This window comes from Fukomys damarensis, unplaced genomic scaffold (assembly GCF_012274545.1).
Source record: "Fukomys damarensis isolate Sample0158 unplaced genomic scaffold, DMR_v1.0_HiC HiC_scaffold_8, whole genome shotgun sequence".
NCBI classification, from domain to species: Eukaryota; Metazoa; Chordata; class Mammalia; order Rodentia; family Bathyergidae; genus Fukomys; species Fukomys damarensis.
In genome coordinates, this window is record NW_022900920.1 from 380,265 (window position 1) to 390,459 (window position 10,195).

Here is a 10,195-nt window from a genome sequence, read left to right on the forward strand (position 1 = left end):
CTTTTTTTTTTTTTTTTTTTTTTTTTTTTTGGTACCAGGGGATCAAACTCAGGTCCTTGCGCTTGCCAGGCAGGTGCAGCAACACTGAGCTACATCCCTGGCCCTTCTCCATCTTTCTTGAAAGCATGGAAACTCTAGTCAGTAAAATATTTTTCATTCCCTTCTGTTTTGATTCCTACCTTGGCTCCAGATACTAAGATGAAATGATCAATATGGTAACAGTACAGCCGACAAATGCTACTTCTCTTACACATCTTAAAGTATAAGCTATTTTCCATTTGCTGCTTGCCACATACTAAAAAGTAAAAATTCAAGTCAGAGAGCGAGCTATTAGCAGTGAGAACAGAAGGGAATCAAGAGAGCTAGGATCAGGGCCAGGGATATAGCTCAGAGGTGCTGTGCCTGTCTTGCAAGCACAATGTCCTGAGTTTGATTCCTGGTACGAGGGGGGTGGGGGTGGGGAGATAGAGAGAGAGAGTTGTATTTTTTTCTTCCCATTGCATTAGTAAAGATCTCTACAACAGTGACAGCTATCTGTCATATTACTGACTTTAATGGTGTGATTGTTAATTGTGATAAATCATCCTGACTTGAGTAAAATTGCCTAATGGATTAGTAAAACTCTGGGTGTGTCTGTGGATGATTGACGTGCAAACTGAGGAGGGCAAACTCAGCCTGCACGTAGGTAGCACCAACCAATGGACTCGTAGCCTGGTTGGAATAAAAAAGGAAAGAAGGACGTCTGCCCTTTTTCTTTGTAGGAGCTCTGGTCTTTGCCATTACCTTTGGATGTGGTATCCGTTTCCTGTAGGAGTCCAGTGCAAACTCTTCAGCCTTCCAGTGCAGACCCTTTGGCCTTTTGACACAGACTCACACTAGACTGCAGTAAGCTCCAGGTCTCCAATCTTCAACTGGATGCTCTGGCCTTCTAGCGCACAGATACCCATTTTCTTTTCTTCCTGTGCTCTGGCAGGCAGCCACTGGGACTCTTCTGCTTCCAAGCCTGTGAGCCTACCTACTAAATCCTTTGTATAATCATACATAAATTTTCTATTAAATCTGTTCCTTTAGTGAACTCTAATACAAATGGAAATTCCTCTAATAGTTTGTCATTATAATTTTTCCTTATGTTTTATCCTAAGCAGCCTTTATGTGTTTGAAAGGCGTTCTCTTCTATGCTTGGTTTACTTTATGTAGTTGTCTTTATTAGACTTCGGTTTCTAGGCAGGAAATAGAGCACTGAAAATCAGGAAAACAGGATGATAAGTAAGTTGACTTGGGAAGAATCCTGGGAGTATCAGAAGAATGAATTGAGGCCAAGTAGGCAGCCTAGAGATGATGGAACATCCTCTCATAGTTCTGATAGTTACTCCTCACACTTAGCTCTTAAACTAAGACATTGCAAATCAGCTCTTGAGTGTATTAAAGATAAATCTGGGCTCCAGATTTCTTATTTTTCTTCTTATTAATTTACATAAACATTTCTGGATTTTCAAGAAGCTTTTTGGTAAGAATTGGAGCAGATAACTGAAACTTCGTCCCCCTTTTATGTGAAAGCCTTTTTGGAGGTGGATCTGATGCTTATTTTCCATTCCAATCAGCTGCTATGAAAGCTACTTCTTGTTCTTGCTGTGAGCAAATCAGACCTTATTTTGTTCTTGATGGAAATTCAGGAAGGAAACCAAATAATTCCCAACAGAGACAAGAGTTGACCACAGAAGCATCCAAAAGGGCTTTTAAAGATTTCAATCTTGCATGTGAGAACCTTGGCGACTACACTCCCAGCTTGACAGAAGTTTGGGGAAGACAGGATGTGATTCTGCCATTTAGACAAGCAAATTTCTTTGAGGGAGAAGAGGTTGTAAGTAAAACATCAATGAGGTGCATTTAACATGGGAAGACTTTCACTAAAAATATTTGTGACAAGCCTCCAAAATAAAGTACTGAATACCTACATACAAGGCAGTTCCCAATAAATCATCCTGTTCATGCTCTGGAGCTGCTGAAAGGAAGGAACATCCTAACCTCAAAGGTATTGTATGAGTCAGTTTTCTGTTACTGTAACAAATACCTGAGAAAATTGGTTTATACAGAGAAAATGTTTATTTTGGCTCACAGTTTTAGAGGTTTGAGTTCATGGTGGGTTGGATTCGCTGCTTTCAATGATGGTAAAGGGAGGGCAACACATCATGGAGCATCTGGAATAGCAAAACTACTCATCCCATGGCTAGGATGCAAAAGAGATACAAGAGACCAGGGTCCCACAATCCTTGTCTTAGTCACTCAAACACCATACCTGACACCCACAATTTAAAGGAGGAGAGGCTCATTTTGGCTCATGTTTTCAGTCCAAGGCAGACATGGCATAGTGGAAGGTCTAGAGTGGAGGACAACTATTCAGCCCTGGCAGCCAGGAAGCAGAGCAAAAGGAGCAACTGGGGAGGTAGATACACCCTTCCAGATCATGCCCCCAGTGACCTGCCTGCTCCAACTGGACTTACCTCCTAACAGCACATGTAACTATAGACTTATCAGTGGATTAATTCAGTGATGAGCACAGTGCCTCCATGATCCAATTACTTTTCAAAAGCCACACTTCTGCTCATATAAGACTTTTGGGAAACATCCTAGATCTAAAGCATAACACTCCTCAGGGGCATGTCCCTTATGACCTAAAACCTCCCACTATGTTTCCACCTCCTTCTTAAACTTTCCATTACTTTCCAATAGCATCAAGCCGGGGATCAAGCCTTTAAAACATGGAGGACATTCCTGATCTAACCACAACCATCATCTATTGACTGCTATTATGTCACTGTGGTTGCTTTTGTTTTGGTTTTGCTTTGAGTGTGATTGATGGAAAATTGGCCAATTAACCTCAGGTAAACCAGTTGACTATGCTTGACTTATCACATTTTCACTATTAACTGAAGAGGGATAAGGAAAACAAGTGTTCAGCAACCTGTCATAAATGGGAACATTTAAACAAACTGGAAGTGTATCAAGCAGCTTTACAATAGTTTCAGAAGGTGGCAATTAAAGGAAACAGAATAGCTCATCTTTAAGGGGAGAAGCTAGGCTAAGATAGTTACTGTCTCCAGTACAGGAAACAAGATCATCTGTATATTCCAAGCCCCTTTTGCACTCAGCCCATAGTGGTGTACTGGAAATACAGTAGACTTTTCTTCAGGTTCCAGTTTTACATCTGCCAACAGTTGACCTTGATAATCTCCTTGTCTAGGTCTCGGTTTCCATATCTGTAAAGTAGACCACTTGAGGTGCCCCCCCCAGAATTTCTTTAAGGATTCACACACACACAAAAAAAGAAATATTTGGATTCAAACCAAGCCAGAGACACAGTACTTATAAATTATTACATAGTAATGCATTCATGTAGTGATCAAGATCTTTCAGACATGAGGCCGAAAAAAAGGAATAATGAAAGAGATGTTCAGCAACAAGCCTTCGGGCACCAGATTGAAAGCACTCTGGAGTTGGTGTGTTTCCTGCAACATCTTAGAACCCTTAAGCCCCAGCAGAGTGGTTCCTCAGCACACACAAACCTGATGTATTAAGTTTCAAACAAACACAGACACAGAAAGAGCACATAATAAATTCCCATGCAACTATCACCACTCCTAAGAGTCATCCCTCAGGGCCAGTGTAGGTTTTCTGTGTTCTCACCAACTGACCTCTATACCGTACCTGTTACAGCTTATATTTAGATGTGTACCCAATGGCTGCTGTGCTCATAGGTGGGGCTTTGGGGAAGTTACTGGATCATGATGAGTTTATAGCTAGGTGTGATTTTGGGAGGGGAAGCCTGGTAGGAAGAGGTGGGTCACTGAGGACGTGACCTGGAAATATATATCGTTCCAACTCCCTGAATCCACTATGTTTTCTGCCTGCCATGCCCCTCTGGCATATCTCCCTGCCTTGAAACCATCAGACTATGGGCTGAAACCTCTACAGACTGAGCTAAAATAAACTTTTCCTCCTTTAAATTGTGGGTGTTGCGTATTTTGTCCCAGCAATGAGAAAGTAACTAAGATAATACCTCCCTGCAAATTATTTTGAAGCAAGTTTCAGATATCATATAATCTCATCTGCAAAGTTTGTAAATATAACTACAGTATGATTATCACAAAAAATTAACAATGCTTTTGTAAATATTATTCAGTGTCAATTCAGTACTCCTCGTTCTCTGTTTTGTTTTGTTTTGAGACAGGGTCTCACTATGTAGTTGAGACTGACCTGGAACTCACTAGGTACCCCAGGCTGGTCTCGAACTCAAAGCAATCCTCCTGTCTCAGCCTCCTGAGTGCTGGCCTTAAAGGCATGCACCACCACGCCCAGCAGGTGATATGTATATTAATCTAGCACCTCCCCCTCTCTAACTCCTTTTGACTTGTTGAAGAGATGGGACAGGGTCTCACTATGTAGTTGAGACTGACCTGGAACTCACTAGGTACCCCAGGCTGGTCTCGAACTCAAAGCAATCCTCCTGTCTCAGCCTCCTGAGTGCTGGCCTTAAAGGCATGCACCACCACGCCCAGCAGGTGATATGTATATTAATCTAGCACCTCCCCCTCTCTAACTCCTTTTGACTTGTTGAAGAGATGGAGGATTTGTATTTCTTACAAACTAGTAACTAGATGAAAAGATTGGATGGGAGGCAGCCTCTATTTTTCAGCAAGAATCCTTCATAGGTAGCTTTCTGTATTTCCATCAGAATGTTGCAATTGATGATCATTGTCTAGATCCATTATTTCATTAAGAGTTGCAAAATATTGAAATTTTAACTTCATTTCTTAGCTTCATTTTCTCTTCATTTATTAACTGGAATATTTCTATAAAGAAAAACATTCCCTCATCAGTTATCTTCTATCCTGACACATAGCTGGGAAAGGAAGGATAGAAAAAATGTCTTTTCCTTTATTTGTATTACAAATTAACAGACTGAGTCTCTAACATTCTTCAAAAGATGACATATGAATGTTTTTAAAAAACCTATGAACTCCGGAGTCTAAACACATTTAATGAATTTGAGTTCAGGCAGGTTTTAACTTTACTGATTATCCCACCACAGGCTGGTGGTGGAGTTGTGCACCATAAATAAGTCAGGGGATAGAACTGCTGAAGCCCTGTGGGCTTGGAGAGCATGGAGGGCCCTTACATCCTGTGAATTCAATTTCTGCTATGATATCTAAGGTCCTTCTCGGCACTATCCCCACAACTGAAGAGGAGGCCTTCATACTTCCAAAACTGCTGTTTAGATTCAGTGCAATCCCAATTGAAATTCCAAGAGAATATTTCACAGAACTAGAGAAAATAATCAAAAAAATGTATTTGGAACCAGAAGAGAACTTGAATAGTAAAAGCAGTTCTAGGCAACAAGGTAGGGGGTATCACAAACCCCAACTTGAAACTATACTACAAAGCCACTGTGATAAAAACAGCATGGTACCGGCAAAGAAACAGACCCAAGGATCAATGGAACCAATTAGAAGATGCAAAAACAACTCCAGACACACTCAGCCACCTCATCTTTGAAAAAGGAGCCAAACACCCTCACCAGAAGAAAGATAGCCTATTTAATAAATGGTGCTGGAAAAACTGGGTTTCAACTTGCAAAAGATTGTAACTTGACCTATATCTCTCACTATTCACTAAACTAAAATAAAAATGGGATAAAATATAAATATTAAAATAGAAACAATCATTTGGAAGAGAGGTTAGGTAGAACTCTTGAAGACATTGGCATAGGAAAACACTTTATGAAAAAAACCTCAGTCGCATGTGAACTAGCATAAAGAATCAACAACTGGGATCCCATCTTATCAAAATGCTTTTGCACAGCAAGAGAAACCACCAATGGTGTGGAGAGACAACCCATACTCTGGGAAAAAATGTTTGCCAACTGTTCCTCAGACAAAGGTCAACTATCTAGAATATATAAAGATCTTTTAAAAATTAGACCTCTCAAATTTAAAGACCCAATTAAAAAATGGGCATCTGAACTGAACAGACATTTCCCAGACAAAGAAGTAGAAACAGTAAATAAACATATCAAAAAATGTTCAACATCACTGGTCATTTGAGAGATGCAAATGAAAACAATGCTGAGATTCCACCTTGCTCCAGAAAGAATGGCTGCTATCAAGAAATCAACCAATTACAAATGCTGGTCAGACTGTGGGGGAAAAGGAACCCTTCTCTATTGTTGGTGGGAGTGCAGACTGGTTTAACCACTGTGGAAATCAGTATGGAGATACCTCAGAAAACTAGGATTAGAGGTCCCATTTGACCCCAAAATTAAAAGCATCATATCACAGTGATATATGTGCACCTATGCTTATAGTGGCACAGTCTGTAATAGCTAAATCTTGGAAACAGCCCAAATACACATTGGCTGGTGACTGGATAAATATGTCATTTTTTAAAATAAAATGGAGTACCACTCAGCCATAAAGAATGAGAAATTAGAGACACTTAAGGCTAAATAAATGGATGCACACTGGGGCAATACTTTTAAGTGAAATAAATAGGACACACATGTAAATACAGAACAGTTTCTCTAGTGTGAGAAACTGAAAAAAATGAGGACAAAAATGTAGGCTAGATAATGTGAAATAGAAAGAAAACGTCCAAAGGGGAAGGGGAAGTGGCAGAAAGGAGAGAAGGGAAAGGAATAAATATGAAAAAAAATATGGAAAGAAAGTCTTTGTAAATGGGGAGGGGTGGAGAGATTCAAGGAATGGCAGGGGAATGGGGAAAAAATAAGAATCAAGACATATCATGTACAGGTACAAATTCCCAATGATGAATGTCATCATATTGTAAACCTAAAATGCACCAATATAAAAATTAAAATTAAAAATTGTTTTAATTTTAAAAAGAAGAGACCCTTCCCTTGGCGTCACATACCATACACATTGAGACACAACTTGTCCTTTTTTTCAGGTACTATGAGGATATTCTCTGTATGGTAGCTGATTGAATCAAAGAGGAGCTGTGAGTAGGATTTGGAGAAGATTTAAAATTACTGCCTCTGTCCAGGGAAATCAGGGAAAGAGCAGCTGCACAAATGGTATCTAGACTTAATGGACTCTTTGTTGTTGTTGTTTTTTGTTTTTGTGTGTGTGTGTGTGTGTGTGTGTGTGTGTGTGTTTTGGCTCTGGGAATCGAACTTAGGACCTTGTACTTGCAAGGCAGGCACAGTGTCACTGAGCTAAATCCCCAACCTGAGACTTAAAGGACTCTATAACTACCTTCCTGCCATTCTCTTGTGCTCATACCTGGCTCCTCAGTTAAGGTGCTGCCATTTAGAAGAGTTACTAGAACTTCTAGGAATCTTTTTTTTTTAATTTAATCTTTTAGTACAGGTTTGCTGTACATATTGATTGGATTCATTGTGGTGAGTTGGTAGATGTGCATAATAAATATTAGTTCTGTTTTATCCCCTTTCACTCACCTCTACCCCCCTCCATCTCTTGGTCCCTATTGTAGTCAGCAGGATTTGGCAAGGGAATACATTTACTATAGGACACATAGATTTTAAGATTATTTTATGATAGTTACCCAAAAAGTCAAATGAAAAGGAGTGTAAGATATTAACTACACACTAGAAGACCAAAGGATTCAGCTGAAGGCCTAGATCCCAGCAGTTTCCCACACAAGTCCAGCTAAAGGATTAGAGTCCAAGGCAATGTCCTGCTCGTGTCCAGCCAGTGGCCTGGAGCCCACAACAATGTCTCGTGCTTGTCCACATTGAGAATCTGCACCTGGATGGCCCAAAGGTCAGTGGTGGAAGCCAGAAAACCTACACTGATGAGATGAGGGATTTGTGCCACCAGGCTGAGGGATTCACATATCTACACTGGAGCCAGGAAGTGATGCTCACAGTAAAGATCAGAGCTCCCCTGATGAAAACAGCAGCCATTCCCAGTGACAAGGAGGTACTGAGCTCCTCCTCCAAAGAGAACGACCAAGTTCACATCAGGAAAACCATCTGCAGCAAACTTCTCCTTGAAAATCAACAGGCCAAGATCTTCCCCTCCAGTTTTCTTTTTATGGCTATTGGTAACAATCTTCAGGTGCATTCTCCATACCCAGTCCATGCTGATTGATTCAGTTCACCTGGACATTACAAATTGACCCTTAGTCAATCCACCACAGTCCCATTCCCTTCTGCAAAATATCTATCTCAATGTTTTATCTTAATCTATTTTTGTATTGCTTTTAAAGTTATTTATACCTTGGGTTTCTCATATAAGAGAATTCATGTGATATTTATGCTTGTGTGTCTGATTTATTTCACTTAATATTATTGTCTCAAGGTGCATCCATTTTCCTACAAATGACTCAGATTTATCTTTATAGCAGAATAGTACTCCACTGTGCATAAATACATACAGGCTGCTTCTAAGATTTAGTTATTATGAATGGAGCTACTATAAACGTGTATGCATACATCGTGCGGTGTAATATAACTTGAAATCCAGGATTATGATGACTCTTGCTTTGTTCTTGTTGCCCATGGTTGCTTTTGCTATTATGAGTCTCTTCTGATTCCACATGAATTTTAGGATTGTTTTCTCTAGTTCTGCGAGGAATGCTGTTGGTATTTTGATTGAGGTTGCATTAAATCTGTATATTAGTTTTGAAAGAGTGGCCATTTTGACTATCCAGAACTGCTTATCCAGGAGCAGGATATATATTTTGATTTTTTAATGTCTTCTTTGATCTGCTTTTTTAGAGTCCTGTAGTTTTCATTGTAGAGGTCTTTTGAATCCTTGGTTAGGTTAATTCCTAAGTATTGAATTTTTCTTGCTACTATTGTGAATAGTATTGTTTTCCTAATTTCTTTCTCAGTAAGTTCATTACTGGTTTACAAGAACCCTATTGATTTTTTTTAACAATTTGTAACCAAAATTTTAACCCCAAAGAGTTTCACAAAAGCATATTACAAATGACAACATGAAAAAGTCTTGCACAGTAAAGCAAAGATTCAGCTCTACAATGTACCCTTAATGTAACCTTGCAGGACATTGGTACTTTGAAATCTCAGGTTTCAAATAAAGAATGTTACAAACTGCTATTCATATACATAAGGAATGTGTGACCCAAGCAAAGGTAAATTTTCTTGAAATTTATCTGATTCTATACCAACCAGGCAAACTCTGCACCCAGGGTAAACACAGTTCCATTTTTAAAAGCACTCTCACCTAGTTTCATGTCCTTATTTTTACCTGCTCGTATGTTCATTGCTGCTTTAAAACAGCATTTACCTACAGCTGCACACTATTATCCCAGTGATGAAACAAGTCTTGGTCAATTTTTGCTAGTCTTGCTTCTGTAACATTAGAACATCACACTTTATCTGGGTAGAATTTAGAAGTTTATTTTCAATCTGTACAAAACTAAAGTTCAAAGTAAATTTAATTTTGCTTAAGGGAAATTAAATTAATGATTCTTGGTATTATATGCCTCATGTGATCCATCTCAAACCATAGAGAATTACATCCTTATGTATCATTGTTCCAAGGGGCAAAGGTGAACAGTTAAAACATGTTTAAAATGCACCAAGCTTATGAAGTCTCAAACAAAATTTGAATTTTCTGTACATACTACTGTCAAATGAAATTAATTTTTCTATACCACGTCTCTTGCAAACTTTTCTTCTATTTCCTTTCATTTGGCCTAGATTGGCTGAGAGACCTAGAGAAGACAACTTCTCTGCAAGGGACAGCTTGTGATTTTCTCCCTAGACAGAGATCTCTCTCTGCTCCTGAAAGAGACTTGCTCCAGCTGGGAGAAAAACTCTTTCCTGGAGATCTATGGCAAGGAAGGAGGACCCCTACAATAATCATCTTGAGGGTGGAGACCCCAAGAAGGAGGAGGGCCCCAATTTCCACTTCTTTTTTCACCATTGGACAGTTCCACTCTGACTCAGCAGCCGCATAATGTTCTTCCATCTAGCTCTCCGACAGCAACAGCTGCATCTCGGGGATCCTCAAGTCCAACTAAAGCAAAGCTGGGAGGGCTTCTAGCAACCCACACACTTTGTAGTGGACTATAATAGCTGAAAGCCCCTTCTCAGTCTTATTGCCCTTATTGCCAGGATTCTCTACATAAACCTTACAGTCCAATGGGCAGAAATCACGATGCATTTGGAAATCCCGGGTAAGAAATG